Below are 21,321 nucleotides of genomic sequence, written 5' to 3' on the forward strand. Positions count from 1 at the left end.
CTGGGGTAATGAGGATAGGTGTGTCGGAGACAGTAAAGTTGGCACAGGATAGAGCAGGTTTCGGGGCTGTTGTACATGGGGTCGCTATGAGACACAAGTGACTTGATGGCACATAACAACAACAACATATGCAGACGATATTATACTGTACACAGAAAACCCCAAGGACTCAATAAAAGTAAAAAATTGTTAGAGCTAGTAGACCAATTCAGTAGAGTGGCAGAATATAAGATCAATATCCAAAAATCAGTGGGATTCCTCTACAGTAACAAAGAGAACTCAGAGAAGGAAACCAAGAAAGCAATAACCATTTACAATAGCCAACCACAAATTTAAATACTTGGGAGTAAATCTAACTAGAGACACAAAAGACCAGTACAAAGAAAACTATAGAACATTTCTGCTAGACACAATAAAAGATCTAAGTATATGGAAAAGTGTATCTTATTAATGGTTGGAAGACTCGATATTGTGAAAATGACAATTCTACCAAAATCAATCTACATGTCCAACACAATCCCAATACAGATAGCAAATTCATTTTTAAAGATCAAAAGGGAAACTGCCAAGTTTATTTGGAGAGGAAAGAAACTCTGAATAAGCAAAGCAATTCTGAAAAACAAAAATTAAATGGGAGGCGTAGCACTCCCTGACCTGAAAACCTACTACACAGTGACAGTAACAAAAACAGCACGGTATTGGTACAATAACAGGCACATAGACCAACGGAAAAGAATTGAGAACCCAGGAATGGACCCAGTTATCTTAGGAAGCAGGAGTGGCATCCACTTCCTAAACAACATGCTTCTGAAAGCTCTATGAACTCTGAAAAACGATGATAGTTATAGAAAGGGTTTCAGGTTTTTAGTTCATAGGATTGCTATGAGTCATGCTCGACTCGACGGCAGTCAACAACAACAACATGTATGGTCAACTGATATTTGACAAGGAATTATTTCCTGTTATAACCAAGGAATTATAATCTGTCAGATGGGGAAATGACAATCTCTTTAACAAAAGGTGCTGACAACACGGGACTGCTAACTTCAGAAAGCTGAAACAGGATTCACATCTCCACCATACCAAAAAATCAACTCAAGGTGGATCAGAGCCCTGGGAGTAAATCCCAAAACCATCAAGTTCATCAGAGACAAACTGGGATCAAGCTTAGATCGCCTAGTTTATGGTATAAAGAGACAACCAAATACAGCCAGAAGTGCACAAATTGGAGAGGATGAAATTGATGAATGAGACTTTCTAAAGATTAAATCCCTGTACACATCAAAAACCATCCAACAGAGTGAAAAGAAAGCCTACTGACTGGGAAAAAAAATTTGGCAATACCATTTCAGACAAGGGTCTCATATCAAAAGTTTACAGAATCCTACAGGGCCTCCACAAGAAAAAGACTGATCACACAATTACAAAATGGGCAAAAGACATGGAAAGAATTTTCACAGAGGAAGATATTCGGATGGCCAACAGACACATGAAAAAATGTTCAAAATCACTGGTAATATGAGAGATGCAAATCAAAACAACAATAACCCCAGTAACAGCAGCAAAGTTTAACAGGACAGCAAGTATTAAATGTTGGAGTGGATGTGGAGAGATAGGAACTCTCAAAAATTGTTGGTAGGATTGTAATATGGTACAACCACTCTGGTTTGTTGTTGTTGTTGTTGTTTTCAAATTGTTCTCTCTCCCTCTCTCTTTTTTTTTTTTTTTTTTTTTTAATCATCTGGCATTTTAAATGTCCTGGCCTGGGAGAGCATGACATGATATACCCACTCTGGAAGGCAGTTAGGCATTTCCTCAGAAAGCTGAGCTTAGAAATTTTATATGACCCTGCTATTCCACTGCTTGAAATATACCCCTGGAAAATGAGAACTGAGGCAGAAACAGACTTGTACACCAATGTTCATAGCAGCGTTATTTATCATCTTAAGAACATGAAAATAGCCCAAATGTCTAACCACAATTGAATGGATTGAGAAATTACAGTACATTCACATGATGGAATACTACATAGCACGCAGGAGCAATGATTTTGTAAATCACGACCTAACTTGGGATGGACTGGAGGCCATTATGCTAAGTGACCTAACTCAGTCCCATAAGGACAAATACTGTATAAGACCATTATAGATCATTATATGTATAGACTCTGTATGAGGATTCAAAGGGTGAAGAGGGGACCAGAGGGGTGAGGATTGGCAGTGGTGGTGGTAGGTGTGTATTAATTGTGGGGGTCACACAATTTGTTGGGTGGAGGGAAGGGTGGGTAAAGGAAATGGAAAGATTCGGTGTGAAAAACAATATGTAAGAACTTTGTATGTAAACTAGTATGAAATAAAGACTTCATTTAAAAAAAAATAATTGACTGATACTGCAACATTTCTGAAAGTACCATATGAGCAGGAGCCAATGGTAAGGAAGGAAAAGGTAGAAGCTGCACTGAAGGCATTTGCAAAAAATAAGGCCCCAAGAGCCTATGGGATTCCAATTAACATGTTTCTTTTCTTTTCTTTTTTCTTTCTTTTAGAAGAATGAAGACTTTATTTCTTTGTTTCACAAAGCTAGCTGAGTTAGTGGCCTTTTGGTTATCCGTTAAAAATACCAAATCCCATGTCCTTGTCCGACTCCTCTGACTCTCTCTTTGCTTCCACCTGGGCTGGGGCCGCAGTGTCAGGAGCAGCAGTAAGGGCAGCCACCACAGGGGCGGCAGTCACAAATGCAGCTGGATCAGGTCGGAAGCCCTTGACCTTTTCAGCCAGCGGGAAGGTGTACTAAGTCTCCACAGACAAAGCCAGGACCCGCTTGTACACATTGATGAGCGCCATTGTTGGATAACCGATCTGCAGGCCTATGCACGCAATGTCGCAGACACCCTCCAGGAAGTGGTACGCAGAGTCTCCTCTGTGCTGTCAAGCACTTCAGGAATGTACATTGTCAAACATTTGCTGGATGATCAGGCCAAAGGAGAAGGGGAAGATGTTCACCTTGTCTCCAGTCTCAATCAACTGCACATCACTCAGGACAATTAACTTGTTTCAATTAACAGATGCAGCCCTGGACGTGCTCACCAGTCTACGCCAGGAAATTTGGAGGACAGCAGGACAACTATCTGACCAACTGATTGGAAGAGATCCATATTCGTTCCCATTCCAAGAAAGGTGATCTACGGGGAGCTCTGGTGGCCTAGTGGCAAGAAGCTGCACTGCAATCCCAGAGGTACACAGTTCGAATCCACCAGAGGCTCTGCGGGAAAAGGAAGGACAATTTCCTCCTGTACCAGTCAGATCTGATTTTCTGATTTGACAATACACATAATAATAATAATAATAATAATAATAATAATAATAATAAACAATAATAATAGAAAGGTGGTCTAATAGAATATAGAAACTATCAAACAGTATAATTAATATCAAATGCAAGCAAAATACTGTTGAAGCTCTTTAAAAAATGGCTAGAACAGTACATGGATAGGGAACTGTCAAAAGTTCAAGCAGGATTTAGAAGAGGCCAGAGCACCAGGTGTAACATTGCAGATGTTGGATGGATCTCGGTGTAAGTAAAGAATACCAGAAGTATGTCTATTTACGCGTCATTTACTACGCAAAGGCATTTAATTGTGTGGACCATAACAAGTTATGGCTGACGGTGAGAAAAAGAGAAATCCCAGAACCCTTAACTGTGCTCATGCACAACGTATCCCTAGACCAAGAGGCTGTTGTGCCAATAGAGCAAGGTAACACTACATGGGTCAAAATGAAGAAAGAAGTGAATCAGGGTTCTATCCTTTTTCATACCTATTCAACCTGTATGCTGAGCAAAGTATTTGAGAAGCTGGATTCTATGAAAAAGAAATTGGCATCAAGAGGGGAAGAAAACTGATCAATAACTTGTGTTACGAGATGACACACAACATTGCTTGCTGAAAGTGAGAAGGACTTGAAGCACTTGTTGCAGATCAAGAATACAGCCTTCATTAGAGGCGATATATGATTGAGTATTATGGTTAGCACAGGAATACAGAATTAAGGTTGCATAGAGAAGTGTACTCGGGGTGGGAGGTGGGGGGGAAAGGATGGGGGAATTGTATACCAATGAAGGAATTTTTTTTCCTTTTTCTTTTTCTTTTTGGAGAGGGGAGTGAACTGGTGGGGAGGGGTGGGCAGGGAGAAAAGTGCCACAATGAATGAACGGATATCCAAAATCTCTGTAAATGTTTATTAAAATTAATTTTAAAAAAAGGAAAGAAAAAAATACAGCCTTCAATATAGATTGTATTTCAATGTAAAGAAAAGAAAAATTCTTACCACTGGACCAATAGGCAACATAATGATAGATGTTGTTAAAGTTGTCCACGATGTCATCTTACTTAGATTCATAATCAACACTCTTGGTACCAGCAGTCAGGAGATCAAGAGATGGATTGTACCTGGAAAGTCCACAATCAGGGACCTCTCCAAATTTTTGAGGAGTAATGATCCAATTTGAGAACGAAGGTGCATCAGAATCAGGTTGTGGTCTTTCTGATCACTTGCTATACATCTGAGAGCTGGACAATGAATAAAGATGACAGAAGAATAATTGATGCCTTTGAGCTGTGGTGTTGGAGAAGAGTACTGAATATCTCATGGACTGCCAAAAGAACAAATATGTCTTGGAGCAAGTGCAGCCAGGGTGCTCTTTGGCCAAGATGATGACGCTTCATCTCACATATTTCAAGCATGTTGCTAGGAGAGGCTATTTCTTGCAGAGCGACATCACACTTGGAAAAGTGGAGGGTCAGCAAAAGAGAGAATGACCCTCAACCAGGCACACGCACAGTGTCTGCTGCAAGGGGCTCTAGTGCGTCAGGAAGTGTGAGGATGGCACAGGAATCGCTGTGAGTTGTACTCGACGGCACCTAACAACATTCTATGATTAAACATTGAGAATAAACATTATTTAGGATTCTGTGTGGTCTGATGCTGGAGGAGGTCCATGGTGTGAGGATGAGTTACACCCTCAGGAGACATCAATCTCAGTGACAGCAATGCTTACAGTGGAGAACAGGTCAGAAAACAGCCACACTTACACGACATTGTGGAAGAATACTGTTATGTAACACAACATTTGAAATGGGAATTTCTTTTTGTAATTGGTCATTTACCCACCGGCTCTTTGAACCCCTGTGAATAGGACCTTAACACTGTCTCAGAGTTTTATATTTTCACATTGGTCCTGACTTGGCCACAACATGGAGACCTCTGGGGGTTAGGGCCTAGCATCCCTGCGAGTGATGTCCACCTCACACCAAGGAGGCACATAGCACTGCACATAGCACAATCCCCGTATTCCATGTGATTTCTACAATGCAGAATGATCTTAACTCACAGGGGTTTTCATGCTGGGAAAAATGGAGGGACAGAGAAAGAGAGGAAGCCTGCCGGTGAGACGCACCGACACAGTGGCTGTGACAGTGGGTTTGAGCAGATAAGATTGTGAGGATGAGGCGGGATGGTTGTTCATAGGGTTGCTGCGAGTCACAGTGACTCAATGGTGCCTAATAACAACAGGCCCTAGCATTTATCTCTCTTATAGGCATCATGTAGGAACCAACCCATAGCTGAGCTCCATGAGGATTTCAGAGGCTAGAATGAGCAGGGGAGAAGATTGTTCATCTTTCTCCCATGGAGTTGGAGGTAGAGCTCCAGAAAGATGCCATCTTTGGGTTAGTAGCTCAGATCCCTATGCACGAAGCCACCAGTGCTTCCTTACTTAGAATTAGCCATTTTAAAAGCACCAAACCAAGGTCCACACGATAGATGGAGAAGAGACTGAGGTTGTTAATAATTTCAGCTTGCTCCTCTCCACAATAAAAATTCTTGGCATCAGCAGTCAGGAACTCAAATGATGAATTGGGGAAGTCTGCTGTCAGGGACCTCTCCAGAATACTGAAGAGCAATGATGTCACTGTAGAGACTAAAGTAAACCTGATCAATCCATAGTCTTCCCAATCACTTACTGTGCATCAGAGAGCTGATGACATTGACAAAAGATGACAGAAGAAGGGTTAATGCCTCTGAGTTGTGATGCTGGAGTAACTGCCAAGAGAACAAACAGAGAGTGACACCAGGCTGCTCCTTGGTGACAAAGATTTTGAAGCTCCCTCTCACATACTTTGTGCATGTGGCCAGGAGGAATCAGTCCTTGGAGAAGGACAGCATGCTTGGAAGGTTGGAAGGACAGTGCAGGGCAAGAAGACCCTGGATGAGGTGGACTGACACAGTAACCGGCGTAATGGGGGTAGGTGTGTCAGAGACCATGAGACTGGCTCAGGACAGGGCAGAGTTCGAAGTTACTGTATGTAGGGTCACTGTAACAACAACAACTAAAGTTGAGAGCCACGGACTTAGAGCGTCTTTCAAAAGTTAAGGCGTACACAAATTACCTGGAAAACTTTCCAAATGGGAGCAGAAAAGCACTGAAGAACCGCCTCTGCTCCCGTGTGACTGTGATGCCGGTTCTTGCGCCCTCTGCTGGACAATGTCTCCCGGGCTGCGCCCAGCGGAAACCAGGTGATGAAGAAAATCAAACTCCAGTTGCCACCGCGTCCACTCACACTGGTGGAGACCTTAATGTGTGTGGAACAGAACCACACAAAGGCCAGCAAGTCTACGGCGTTTGGAAGCATGTCTTCCAAGGTGCCTCTGAGTGGGTTTGAATCACCTGGTAGTTGAATGCTTAGGGGTTTACCCCACCAATACACACAATTTCTGGAGCATTTACCCAGGTCAGGCACTGGAGGTTAGTTCTCTGGAAATCCCACCTCCAAGGACTCCCATGGTGCATTTCGTGTTTGAGAGTGACCTGCACTCCCTGCTTCAGCTAGAGGCACCCATCCCCAATGCACCTCCAGCATGCTAGCAGTGCAAAGCGAAGGAAATGGTGGGGGCTGGCCCCTTCCCCCATGGACTGCCAACCGATCCCACAGCGCCAGCAGGACCCCAGGCCAAACTCCCGGCAAATCCAGCTCCAAAGCTCAGACCACTCCCGGCAAAGCTGGTAGTGATTGATATATATTATCCCCACCCCCACCCCCCATCATAGTGCTTCCCAGATGAAAGTGGCCAGTGTCCTCTTGAGCAAGGAGAACCAACCTGAAAACAGCCAGATGCTCACAAAGAAGGAGCATCAGAAAGCCTGGGCCTTGAACCTGAACGCTTTGATGTAGAGGAAACCAAGATCCTTCACCTGAGTGGGAAACCCCAGAATGCCCCAGGAGGTTACCAGAACCGACTGAAAGTACTTTACAGCCTAAAGGCCACACCTGGCTCCAGCCCAAAGCCCTGCTGTTACATTCCTTCCCTGCCAGATGCTTCTGGATGCTCCTGAAATTCAGAATGACTGCTACCTGAATCTTGTGGACTGGAGCTCTGGGAATGTATTGGCTGTGGCACTGGATACAGTGTATATTCGTGGAGTGCCAGCTCTGGTGACATTGTGCAGCTGCTACAAATGGAACATAGTAGAGAATATATATCCTCCATGGCCTGGATCAAAGAGGACAACTACCTGGCTGTGGGCACCAGTAAGGCTGAGGTCCTGTTATGGGACTTGCAGCAGCAGAAATGGCTTCGATATATGACCAGTCACTCTACCAGAGTAGACACCTTAGTTGGAACAGCTGTATTCTGTCCAGTGGCTCATGTTTTGGCCACACCCACCACCATGATGTCCAAGTAGCAGAACACCATGCAGCCACACTGAGTAGACACAGCCAGGAAGTGTGTGGGCTGTGCTGGGCCCCAGATGGATGACATTTGGCCAGTGATGGCCATGATAACATGGTCAATGTGTGGCCTAGTGTTCCTGGAGAAGGTGGCTGGGTTCCCCTGCAAACATTTTCTCAACATGAAGGAGCCATCAAGGCTGTAGCTTGGTGTCCTGGCAGCAGGTGGGGGCACCAGTGATCGACACATTCGCATCTGGAATGTCTGCTCTGGGGCCAGAGTGCTGTGGATGCCCATCCTCAGGTATGCTCCATCCTCTGGTCTCCCCACTATAAGGCGCTCATCTTGGGCCATGGATTTGCTCAGAACCATTGGTTATTTGGAAGTACCCAACTCTGGCTAAGGTGGCTGAGCTCGAAGGCCACACAGCCCGGGTCCTAAGTCTGACCATGAGCCCAGATAGGGCCACTGTGGCAGCAGCAGATGAGACTGCGTCTATGGAGCTGCTTTGAACTGGACCCTGAAGGAGGAAAGAACAGGAAAAGGCAAGTGTGGCCAAAAGCAGCCAAGGCATCTGCTGAGGATTGACCCATCAGTTCACTGTTGGATTGTGGTTTTTTGTTTTATTTTGGGTTTTTTAAAAAATTTTTCTAATAAAGCCATGTCTCACTTTCTCACACACACAAAAAAAAAAGGGGGGGGGGAAGAAAGAAACTGTTTTTGACAAAGATGTATCACTGTGGCAATATAATACAAGAAAAACAGACTGTCAAGGAAAAAGAAACAAGACAGCCAGAGAAGTAGATCCAAGAAGCAGATCGCCATAAAGCCATTAGAAGTGATGCACCACCAGCTGTGTAAACCCCACTCTTGCTGGGAAAAGATGGATAAACCCTTTTGTAATATAAAGACTGTGCTGACAGTCTGTCCTGACCCATTCATAGTCTAATAAATGTTACGAACCTCAGTTTCTTTCTCTTGCTTTCACCCAGTATTGGTGTCTTTCTCGTATGTCTGAGTCAGAGCTTTCTAGTTCTTACTCAAAGAGGCCCCTGGACCTCTTTTGGAAATCATCACCTTGTCAGTTTCCATCTTCTCCCAGCCACAATATCCCTTTTTCTGATCAAAGCACTCTACAGATCTCCTCTCTTGAGTAGTGTGGTAAGCAGAAGTTTGGTTTTCACTACCTGTATTTCTTGTTGGTAAGTCCTTTACTATGTTGTATCACATAGCAAAGAGGACATGGTACCTGACTTTAAATACAAGGAGATTATCCTAGATAAGCCCCAAATGAAGACCCAAACACAGTGACTGTAATGAGTTTGAACATGGCAGAGACTGTGAGGACGGCATAGGATGTGGGAAGGTTTCTATGAAAGTTAATCACAACTGTTATACACATAAGTAGAACATTTTCTCTTAAATTAAAATATAAACAATTTCAACATGTTGAGATGGTGAACAAGCTCTTCAGTGAGAATAACGTCAGGACTAAAAGTGGAAGACACCATCAATTGCTTACCTGCACATTCAAACTGCAGCTGAAGAAAATGATAACAGGTTCATGAAAGTCAAACCTTGATTATTACTCAACTTAGAAACCATCTCAGAACACTAATGACTTGAGAAACCAGACCAGCTGTGAAAAGGCAGCACAGGCACTCGGATCATGTCTTGTCTTGGAGCCAGTCCCTGGTCTTAGAAGAGGACCCTGGTTTGCTGCTGGGGGCCCTGAGAAGTTTACCTTCTGTGCAACTTGTTTGGTGATTTCTACCTGACTTTGTGGGTTGCACCTTTAGCCCTGTGGTCTGAAAGGAGAAAGCTACTAAAGTTCCTGTGGAAACAAAGTAGAATTTCAAAGAGCATAATGGACAGAGAGGAGAAAACTTAGGGTGGCTGTGAAGGGCCAGATGCCATGTAAGTCAAACTGATATCTTCTGATGGCTGTGAATTTATTGTAAAAAGAGAACATGCACTAACATCAGGAACAGTAAAAGCCATGTTGACTGGCCCTGGTCAGCTTGTTGAAAATTAAATCATTGAGGTCAATTTTAGAGCGATCCCTTCACACGTGCTATCAAAAGTTTGCATGTATGTTACCCACAAGGTTCACTACACTAACAGCTCCACTGGGATTCCCGAATTCCCATTTGCACCTAAAATTGCAGTGGAACTGCTGATGGCTGAGAATGTCTTAGACTGTTAAAGAAAATAAATTATAATAAACTGTTAACTTTTTCAGTATTTAATACCTATAGTTTAGTTAATAATTTTTTTTCATATAGCATGTTGCCTAAATGAAGTTGAACTATATAAAGTTCATTGCAAATCAGATTATCTCCTATTCTTTTTTCTATAACAATCATAATTGAAATTTGTTTGCTGCATCAAACCAATTAAGGACATTTTCACAAACCGAGAAATAAACAGATATGCCAGATATGTAGTGGTTTTGCCTTATCCTTTGGATGTGACTTTAGAAATTATAGAAATGTTGAAATTTAGTCATAAATGAGTATGTTCTAAAGGTAAATAATGGGGCTAAGATTTTTCATTTTTTTCCTAAGAAATGTGATCTTATTAGCATTACCAGTTATGAAAACAATTGTATTATAAATGTTTTATAATTTAGCCAAAACATTTATAACTCCCAAAGATTAGATGTGAAATTTCTTAGTGTCTTTTGATGAACTGCAGTATTGATTAAGTGTATCTTGTCTTTTGTTTATTGCTATAATTTAAGAACTTTATTTAAAAGTGATTTTGAGGTGGTCAATAGTAAACTGCATTACTTTGGTTTCTTGTGATACTGTACTCTAATTGACTATAAAACTTCCTTTTGCAAATATTCTTACAAAATCCCTTGTTATGATTACAACACTTGTCACTATTTAACTATTTTAAAAGGCCCATAGTGAACTTTATATCTTAAAACCTAAACTTTCCTGAGCTTTTGTGGTCTTCGTTCAAATAAAATGTTAGAAAGTATAAAAAATGTGGAGAGGTATAATAAAAATTATAATGCACCTTGAATAGTACATTAATTATTTCCTGTTAAAGAAAATATGACTTGTTAAAAATAACTATAATCTATAGCTCTTCTGAAATTTGTAAGAAAGTCATCAGCTTCTGTTATTAAGCAGACAAAAATGCTGATAGATTATGACAGAGTAGCTCTCTTGGTTAGACATGGGAAAAACAGTATTGAGATTGGATTTTGTAGTGCTACTATCTTAATATAGGACAGAGGTGATAAAGAGCATATAAAATCTTGAGGTTAGGTCTTTAAGACTAACAGCGTGGACCAGTTCCAAAATCTTCAAGTACCAAACAAATAACCTAAACCTATCAAGAAAACTTTATGCTCTTTTTTTAATATGCTCAATGTAAATTTAATTTAGTGGAATAATTACTTACTGTCCCTCTTTTGGTGGTCTCTGTCCTTCCTTTGAGAGCAGGTTTCTCTGGAGCACTTTCTCCTCACTTGGGGTCAACATGAGTCAGAAGCTTCAATAGCAGCTAACAGCAAGAAGCTTGCTTTTCTTTAGTGTGCGGTATTACTAGCATTGCTTTAGGACAGACAGTTCCAATTTTTTTTCCTTTTTTAAACTTATATTTATAATTTTGTTTTTGAAAGGCTACATAGTGGATTGGATTTGGGGGGAGGGATTGTATAAAATGAAAGAATTTTTCTTTCACTTTTCAAAGAGAAGAGCGAACTGGCGGGAGGGGTGGACAGGGGGAAAAGTGCAACCATGAATGAATGGAAATCCAAAGTCTGTATAAACTTTCATTAAAAACAAACCCAATGTGGAGAGACTGGAACCCTTATTCACTGTTGGTGGGAGTGTAAAATGGCGCAACCACTGTGGAAAGCGATGTGGCGCTTTCTCAAAAAGTTGCAAATATAAATACCATTTGACCCAGCAATTCCACTACTGGGAATATACCCTAAAGAGACCATAAATGGCACCCAAGTAGATATATGCATACCCATGTTTGTTGCAGCTTTATTTACAATAGCAAGGAGTTGGAAACAACCCAAATGCCCATCAACACAAACGAGTGGGTAGAGAAGCTGTGGTATATTCGCACAATGGAATATTATGCTGCATTGAAAAACAAGGAACTCATGCAATATTATTCAAAATGGGTGACCCTGGAGGACATTATGATGAGTGAGGTATCTCAGTAACAGAGGGACAAATGCTATATGGTGCCACTGTTGTAGAATGAGGCTGACATCGGGATGGGGGTAAGACTGAGAAAAACTGGATGAAATATGTTTACGGCATTGAAGTCTTTGGGGGAGAGAATATTTTATATTTTAGAGCATTATGTTTATCGTAAGAGTACGGAATGAGGGTTGCAGAGTGGATTATATTTGGAGGTTGGGGGATGGCGTACCAATGAGGGAGTTTTTCTTTTGCGTTTGAAGGAGAGGAGCAAACGGGGGTGAGGGGGTGCGGGAGAAGGGTGCAACAATGAATGAATGGAATTCCAAAATCTCTGTAGATGTTCACTGAAATGAAAAATAAAGAAATTTAAAAAGAAAAAAAACAAAACAAAACAAAAACCCAAAAAAACCAAAACTCCATGCTCTTGTTGTTGTTGATAAGTGCCATTGAGTCATAGGCGACTCATATCTACCCTATGAACGGAAGTCCTGGACACCTGTATAACTTCCGTCCTTTCTCCAGGTTCATAGGGTTTCCTGAGGCTAACTGTTACGGAAGTGGATGCACTCCTGCTTCCAAGCTTGTTTTAATCGGAGAGCTCCAGCAAACACTGTCCGCCAATGGTAACCATTCTCACATTTGACCCATAATTTTCACAGTGTTCGGCTTCACAGCAACCACGAGTTACCTCTGTACACCAAGTGGATATACCAGGGTTACACGACCTAGAAGAATGTTTCACCAAAAACAATTAAAGGCAGGCCTTTGGGCTGTGGAGTAGTCACCCACCTTTGACTTGGGAGCATGACTTTCTGTCCGCTAGGCCAACTCATGCTCTCAAGAAACTTAAGTATTATGCTTTCCATCTTACTAAAAATAGCTGATTATAAATGCTGATTACATATATTTTAGTAACTTTGTAAGACATACTGGTACATATTTTAGTCCAGAAGTTTATTCTGCTACTTGGTAACAAATATTGGCATTTAAAATAAACTTGATCTCAAAGGTCATAGCTAGAAATAAAGCCTCATTTTTATTTGTTTTAATAGGTTACTTTGTGTGTTAGATCCAGAAGTAACCTTAAGATTAAGACACAAAATAGAGCTAAAATGAAAATTAGAAAAATCTGTATATCTTACAATAAACAGTGCATGTTAAGACAGTATTGACTAAAATGTGTAGTGAACATTTGGTGATAGATCTTTTTAGCTTTAATTTTCTATCTGAAGATTCATAAAACTTCAGTATACCTCACCATATGTGATTGAATGGTGAAAACATTTATTTGGTTACATTTTAGAGATGATAATTATTACTGGTAGCATTGCACATTCCTTTCTCACGTCTGATGGTTAATTTCTCCAGTATTTTTTCTGCATAGAAAATACTTCCACAGAATCCTTAGCTAATGTTTCAGTTTGGGGCAGTCTGGATTCTCCTGCACTTTTTTGATTGCTTGTTTTTCAAGAGCATTGTTGATGATATTATAAGGAGAATTTAGCTCTTGGTAACAGGTAGAGACCTGTTGTTGCATGGAGCTGCTATCTTGATGTGAGTCGTGTTGCTAAACTTATCAACTATTCTTTCAAAATTGCTCTCAAGTAGTCCAAGAAATACAAAATTGCTGTCAAAGATGCAAGTGTTTAAATTAATCTGCTAATTCCTCTGTAGAAAAGAAATTTCATTCAAATTAACAGTATGTCCAGACTTAGTGTAGAACTAAGTTGAGCCTCTAATTATGTCTAAGTTTAATGAAACACTTAATGTCTGGTAATCAGTAGATACCATTGATTTTCCAAATACATACATACATTGTGTTTTTCTTGCAGTGTATAGATCTAGCTTTAGTCTAAACCACTCATATTTATGCTAAAATTTTCTATTCCTGTTAGGGTAAACACTTAAATATTATTCCTAATGCTTGTTGGTTCAAACAAATATTTATTAGCCTAGAATGCAGGCTGGATTTAGAAGAGGTCGTGGTACTAGGGATATTATAGCTAATGTTAGATGGATCTTGGCAGAAAGCAAAGAATACCAGAAGAATGTCTATCTGTGCTTCATTGACTATGCAAAGGCTTTTGACTGTGTGGATCACAACAAGTTGTGACTGACTCTGAGAAGAATGGGAATCCCAGAACATTTGATTGTGCTTATGTGAAACCTATACTTGGCAGTCGTCAGAACAGAGCACGGAGACACTGGATGGTTCAAAATCAAGAAGGGGTCCATCAGGGATGTATTCTGTCTCCATACCTTTTCAATCTGTATGCAGAACAGATCATCCAAGACGCAGGGCTGTACGAGGAGGAATGTGGCATCAGGATTCATGGAAGAGTCATCAACAACCTGCTTCATGAGGATGGCACACCCTGCTTGCTGAAACTGAGGAGAACCTGAAGCGCTTGCTGCAGAAGGTCAAGGACTGCAGTCTTCAATATGGATTGAAGCTCAACATCAAGAAAACAGAGATTCTCACCACTGGGCCAATTGTCAGCATCAGTATGGATGGTGAAGAGATTGAGATAACAGTTTTAATTTACTTGGTTCCACAGTCAACACTCTTGGTAACAGCAGCCACCAGAGCTCTTCTACCAGGGAGCTCTCTTTTCCTGGTAAGGAGCTCTGACGGTGCAGCCATTCTTGTTGTTGTTGTGTGCTGTCAAGTCGATTGCGAGTCAGCGACCCTATGTACAAGAGCCCTAAACCCTGCTCTATCCTGTACTAACCTCGCTGTCTCTGCCACATCTACTCTCATTCCCCCAACACTGTAAATTTTTCTCCCTGAGAGAGAAAGATGGGCAATCTCCTCCTGTGTGATTTAGTGCTTCTGAAAGTCTGCCGGAGGGTCAGCTATAAGTAGGTTTTCACTTGACAACAGTAACTGCCTCCATGTAAGAAAGATTGACGGTCTCCTCCCATGGGATTTATAGCCTTGGAAATTCACTGAAGGGTCAGCTGGAAATCACTACAAATCGACAGCAATGAGTTTTGAGTTTTTTCTGGTTGTCTCTTTAGCTAGTTCTGAAGAACAGGGTCAACACAGAGGATAATGCAATTTAAGGTAGGTCAATTTCTGAAAAGGCCTCCAGCAATCCTCATCTCCTGTTACTTATTCAAGGCCTCCTGTAATTTCCTCCTTTTGTGTAATTTCCTCCTTTGCAGGTGGGCTGGACTTGGTGACTCCTTTCTAATCCATAGAGCATGGCGATGAGGAGGATGAGCTATGACTTCAGATTAGGTTCCTAGAGATTGTGACTTCGGTCTTCTGGGCAGATCAATGAGCTTTTCAGCTTGCTTGTGTTGCTGAAGCAAGCTGTCCTGCTGGATGGGTCTTGTGGAAAGGAACAGAGAGCGGTCTCTGGCCAAGTGAAGAACTAAGATCTCACTACAAGGGGCAGTAAGGACATGAACTAGGGACTTGATGGCGGTCCCTGCCCAGCTGAGCCTTGGGATGAGCCTTAGGTGACACCTTGAAGCAAAGGAGCCAGGCAAAACTTGTCAAGACTCCTGAACCACAGAATAGTAGATAATAAATGTGAGTCTTTTTAAGCTACTATGTTACACACCACTCTTCTTTGATGACCTTCTCTGTCCTTCCCAACTGGGAAAGGTGGAGGGTCAGTGAAAGTGAGGAAGACCCTCAATGAAAGTGACACAGTGACTGTAGCAATGGGCTCGAAGCACGGTGAAGATTGTAGCAGCGATGCAGGACAGGACAAGGTTGTTCACAGGGTTACTACAGAGTTGACCCAAAAGCACCTAATAATAATAACCACCACTTTTGGCAACTTTCATGTCATTTCTTTATCAGAAGTCTCAATCATTCTTTTTTTTTATTAGTGTGTGTGTGTGTGTGTGTGTGTGTGTGTGTGTGTGTGTGTGTTCTGTCAAATCAGATCCGACTGGTAGGAGGAGATTGCCCCTCCTTCTCCAGCAGAGGATTTGAACTGCATACCTCTGGGATTGCAGTGCAGCTTCTTGCCACTAGGACACTAGAGCTCCCTTAGAAGTCTCAGTCATTCTTAAGCTAAGAATATCCCAACACCACACTGTTCTATACTGTTTTACACACACACACACACACACACACACACACACACACACGAGATTTTCACCTGGCCATACCAGCTTGTGTCTGAATGATGTACGTATATTTAAACTACGTTTTGAACCACTGGCTTTTTTCCTGGGTGGTTTTACCTATGTTTACTGTGTGCATCCTAACTCCATATCTCATCCCCAAATCTTGTCCCCTAGTTCGGATTTATCTGAATCAGATAAAGTCTCAACTACAATCTCTACCCCCTGAGCGTCACAAACTCATTTTTGCCATTCCTCTGCAGCTGGCTGAGCTCAGCAATGTAAAGCATGTGACTGCCGCAGGATGTGCCCTCTTGTGACAGGAAGACCCATTTCCCGAATCAGAGCTGCTCAAGTTATATCTTTTGCCTCTCCTCTCTGATGTTTTTGATCTACAACTCCCTGAGTTCTACAATCTCCCAGAGATTTCAACTTCGGAAATCTGAAGGCAAATCTTATTCAGGCTGAGAAATTCCTCCCTGGAAAAAACCAGGAGGGGTAGAGCTGGATGTTCAGGCTCAGTTCTGTTGGAAGAAAATTTTGAGTCAGAGAGTCAAAGTTGTAGCTACATGGGTTTCTCTGCCCCGTTTCTCTGCCTTCCCTCTCTGCTGCACTTCCCTTATGCAAGGAGAGTAGTTACTTTCACATCATGTATTTTCCCTTTGGTCTTCACACTTTTCACTTTTCACTTAAATCACATGATTAATGGTTAATTAATCACATGAAATAGTTCAGCTTTGGTTCTCAAATACTATGTTGATTGTCGTCGAGTAGAGCACGACTCATAGTGACTTTATGAACAAAAAAGGCCTGAAGCTTTTCTATAACTATCGCCATTTATCGAAGTTCATAGCATTTCCAGAGGCATGTTGTTTAGGAAGTGGATGCTGTTCCTGCTGTATTTTCCACGACACATTTTGCATTCACATCTGTAATAGTTTTCAGGGACAATTACAGAAGAGGAGGTTTTCTGTAGCCTTAGCTAGGATCTCGACTTAGATGTTGTTGTTGTTGTTAGGTACCATCGAGTCAAGTACAACTCATAGCGATCCTATGAACAATAAATCTGAAACCTATTCTATCCTGTTTCATCCTCACACTTCCTGACACAGCAGTCACTATGTCAGTCTACCTAGTAGAGGGCCTTCCTTTCCTCCAAAGAGCATTCTGGCTGCATCTTCTCCAAGACATATTTGTTTGTTCTTTTGGCAGTCCATGGCACCAATTCTTCTTCTGTCATCTTTATTAATTGTCTAATTCTCAGATGTGCAGCAAGTGATTGGAAAGACCATGGCCTGAATCAGAATGACCTTAGTCCCTACACTGACATTGTTGTTGTTGTTGTTATGTGCCATCGAGTCGCTTGTGACTCATAGCGACCCTATGTACAACAGCCCTAAACTCTACTCTGTCTTGTGCCAATCACACTGTCTCTGACACTCCCATCCCGATTATCCCAGTCATTGAATCAATCCACCTCATAGAGGGCCTTCCTCTCCTGCGCCGTCCCTCCACCCTCCCAAGCATGATGTCCCTCTCCAAGGACCAGTCTCTCCTCACAACATCATTACTCCTCAATAATTTGGAGAGGCCTCTGATTGCAGACTTTCCCAGTGTAATATGTCTCCTGATTTCCTGACTGCTGGTATCAAGGGTGTTGATTGTGGATGTAAGTAAGATGAAATAGTGGACATTCCAATCTTTTCTCCATCGATTATGATTTTGCCTGTGGATCCAGTGGTAAGAATTTTTATTTCCTTGATGTTGAGATGTAATCCTCACTGAAGACTGTATTCCTTGATCTTCTGCAACAGGAACTTCAAGTTCATCTCATTTTCAGCAAGCAAGGTTGTGTCATCTGCAAAATGAATCTTCCTATTCATAGGTTCCAGCTTTTAAAATAAATTGATCAGCATACATACTGAATAGGTATGGAGAAAGACTACAACCCTGACACACTCCTCTTGCTCTGTTTGCACAATAGCCTCTTGGTCTAGGTATAGGTTCTGCATGAGCACTGAGCACAATTAAGTGTTCTGGGATTCCCATTCTTCTCCATGGTAGCCATAATTTGTTATGATCCACACAGTCAAATGCTTTTGCATGGTCAATAAAGCATAAATAGATACTCTTCTTTACTTTCAGCCAAGATCCAGCTGACATCAGCAATGGTATCCCTGGTACCATGGCCTCTTCTAACTCCTATTTGAACTTCTGGTATTTCTTTCTTTGTACTGTTCTAGCCATTTTTTACTGATTTTCAGCAATATTTTGCTTGCTTGTGATGTTAATGATATTGTTTAATAGTTCTCACAATCTATAGGACCACCTTTCTTTTATAATTTATTTTATTATTTTGTGTGAGTGTACTGTCAAATCGGATCTGACTGGTACAGGAGGAGATTGCCCTTCCTTCTCCAGCAGAGCATCTGGTGGATTCAAACTGCATACCTCTGGGATTGCAGTGCAGCTTCTTGCCACTAGGACCACCTTTCTTGGGGAGGGGAATAAATATGAATCTCTTCCTAGTGGTTGGTCAGACAGATGTCCTCCAAATTTCTTGGCATAGGCTGGTGAGCGTCTCCAGGGTTTATGTAGGTCCCTTTTAGTTTGTCAGAGAGTGTTTTGTAGGGTGGTGAGTTTTGTTAAGAGTCTTTTGTATCTCTGGGCACATTTATTTAAGCATTTTATCTTTTTTCTAGCTGGGGTAGGTAGCATTGTTTTCCTTATCTCCTTTTCTGAGTCCTCTGTGTTGTAGAGGAATACAACTGATTTTGTCTGTTGATTTTGTATGCTCCCACTTTGCTGACTCTGTCAATTAGTTCTTGCAGTTTTCTTGCTGAGTCTTTCGGATTTTCTATGTAAAGGATTATATCATCTTAAGACAGGGTACATTTAACTTCTTCTTTTCCAATTTGAATACATTTTATTTCCCTTTCTTATCTTATGCTTCTTCTGGTTCTATTCACACAGGGGATACTTTCAGAACTCTCTACTGAGAATATCATCTGTTGTGTTTACTATATGCCCTTTGATATATTAAAAAATTGTCTTTCTGTTCCAATTTTGTTGAGAGTTTTTATCAGGAATGGATGTTGGATTTCATCAAATGTCTTTCTCGACCCAGCAATTCCACTACTGGGAATATACCCCAAAGAGCCCATCACTGACACCCAAGCAGATATATGCACACCCATGTTTATTGCTGCTTTGTTCACAATAGCAAGGAGTTGGAAAGAACCTAAGTGCCCATCAAAAAACGAATGGATAGAGAAGCTGTGTTATATTCACATAATGGAATACTACACTGCATTGAAAAACAAGGAACTCATGCAATATTATTAAAAATGGGTGACCCTGGAGGACATTATGCTGAGTAAAGTATTTCAGTCAAAAAAGGACAAATACTGCATGATGCCACTGTTGTAAAACAGGACTGACATCGGTGTTGGGGGGAGACTGAGAAAGATGGGTTCAATAATGTATACTGCATTGAAACAGATGAGGGAGAAAACTGTTTAAAAGGGATATGTGATTAGGTATTTTTGTCATGACAGGAGTTCAGAGCAAAGGCTGCCTAGTGGAGTGGACCTGGGGGGAGGGATTGTAAAACAATGAAAGAATTTTTCTTTTACTTTTCCAAGAGGGGAGTGTAGAGGGGTGTTGGGAGGGGAGAAAAGTGCAACAATGAATGAATGGAAATCCAAAGTCTCTGTAAATTTTCACTGAAATTAATAATGTTTTTTTTAAACGTCTTTTTTTCATCACCCTTTGTGATTAGGTGGTTCTTTTTCTTCTGTTTTATTTATGTACTGAATGTTTGTTGTTCTAATGTTGAACATACCTTGCATGCTTGATATGAATCTCACTTGATCATGTCATATTTTTAAAATTTTATCTTTGTTGTCTAATACTGCTAAAACAGAGATACCACAAATAAATAGCTTTAACATATAAATTTATTCTTTGGCAGCCTAGTGCCAAGAAGCTGCACTACAATCCTGAAAGCATGTGGTTCGAGGCTGCTCCACAGGAGAAGGCCGGGCAATCTCCTCCCATGAGATTAACTGCCTCTGAAAACCTGCTAGAGAGTCAGATATGGGTCAGTTCTGACTTGATGGTGCATAACAACAGCAGTTTAGGATGTTAGAAGTCCAAACTCAGAGTGCCAGCTCTAAGGAAAGGCCCTCTCTGCGTGGTTGTGTCTGTTGTTGGTTGTGTTTCCTTCAGCATCTGTCGGTCTACCTTTCCCTGAAGACCTCCATGTGTCCTGCTGTTCCTTGGTGTCAAAGAACTGTCAAGTGGGGGCTTGGACAAAAAGATGCCCTCCATTCCTGGCAATTTTTTTCTTGGGGGTACAGAGGCCCTTCCCTCAGCTTTCTTTCCTTGTCTTTTATCTGTACTGAGATAAAATGTATTACTTGTCCCACCCTAGGGAAAGTTCCATTATATCTGATTAGGGTAATGAGATTAGACATACTACACTTACACTGCTACAACCATTTGAATTATCATGATCATAGAAAATCATTACATAACTTCCACATTATATTATTGTCTACAATATTTTTAGTGGACACAATTAAATCTATGACATATACGTTATTAGATTCTATTAGAGCGTCTATGGTTGAAAGATGTTGGTCTATGATTTTTTTTCTGTTTTTTCTTTTTAACTGATTTTAACAAAAGTTTCCAGAAAAGTTAGATTTTCCTTCATTCATTGTTGTGCAATTCCCCTTTCCCCACCCCAAGCCCTCCCTTGGTCAGCTGACAATGCATCTCTTATTCTGGACTGTCACACAAATGATACCTACTCATATATTCCTTTTCAAGAGTTCTTTCTGTTCTACTATGGAAGGCTGTCTGGCATTTTCTCAAAAAGTTGGAAATAGGGAGAGGGGCAAAGAAAGGGGAAGGATCTGGGCAAAAAGACAGGGTAGTGAGGGGCAAGGTCCAGTGGTGATTAATTTTATAAAACATGATGTATGAGAATGATTTTATGAAAAACAATGTGAATAAAGAATAGTATGAAACACAATGTATATGAACTTTGTAAGCAAACAAACTAACAAAAGTTAGAAACAGAAACCATTTGACCCAGCAAGTCCATTAGCCGCTACCCAAACAGGTGTATCCACTCCCATGTTTATTGCTGTATTATTCACAGTAGTGGAGAGATGGAAGCAGCCAAGTGCCCATCAACAAATGACTAGATAGACAAACTATGGTATATTCATGCAATGGAATACTATGAAGCACTGAATAACAAGGAACTCATAAAACATACAACATGGGTGACCCTGGAAGACATTATGCTGAGTGAAATA

The 21,321-nt window shown here is 41.2% G+C and overlaps 3 pseudogenes; 2 read left to right on the top strand and 1 right to left on the bottom strand.

Annotated features, from left to right (window-relative positions):
- Positions 1 to 2,603: 2,603 nt before the first annotated feature.
- Positions 2,604 to 6,688, bottom strand: LOC102865233 (annotated as a pseudogene).
- A 149-nt stretch (positions 6,689 to 6,837) lies between these two features.
- On the top strand, positions 6,838 to 8,308 carry LOC102865633 (annotated as a pseudogene).
- A 1,286-nt stretch (positions 8,309 to 9,594) lies between these two features.
- Positions 9,595 to 9,933, top strand: LOC102870361 (annotated as a pseudogene).
- Positions 9,934 to 21,321: the final 11,388 nt, after the last annotated feature.

The sequence above is a fragment of the Elephantulus edwardii genome, unplaced genomic scaffold (genome assembly GCF_000299155.1).
Source record: "Elephantulus edwardii isolate Elephantulus edwardi_28Jun2011 unplaced genomic scaffold, EleEdw1.0 scaffold00266, whole genome shotgun sequence".
Lineage (NCBI taxonomy): Eukaryota > Metazoa > Chordata > Mammalia > Macroscelidea > Macroscelididae > Elephantulus > Elephantulus edwardii.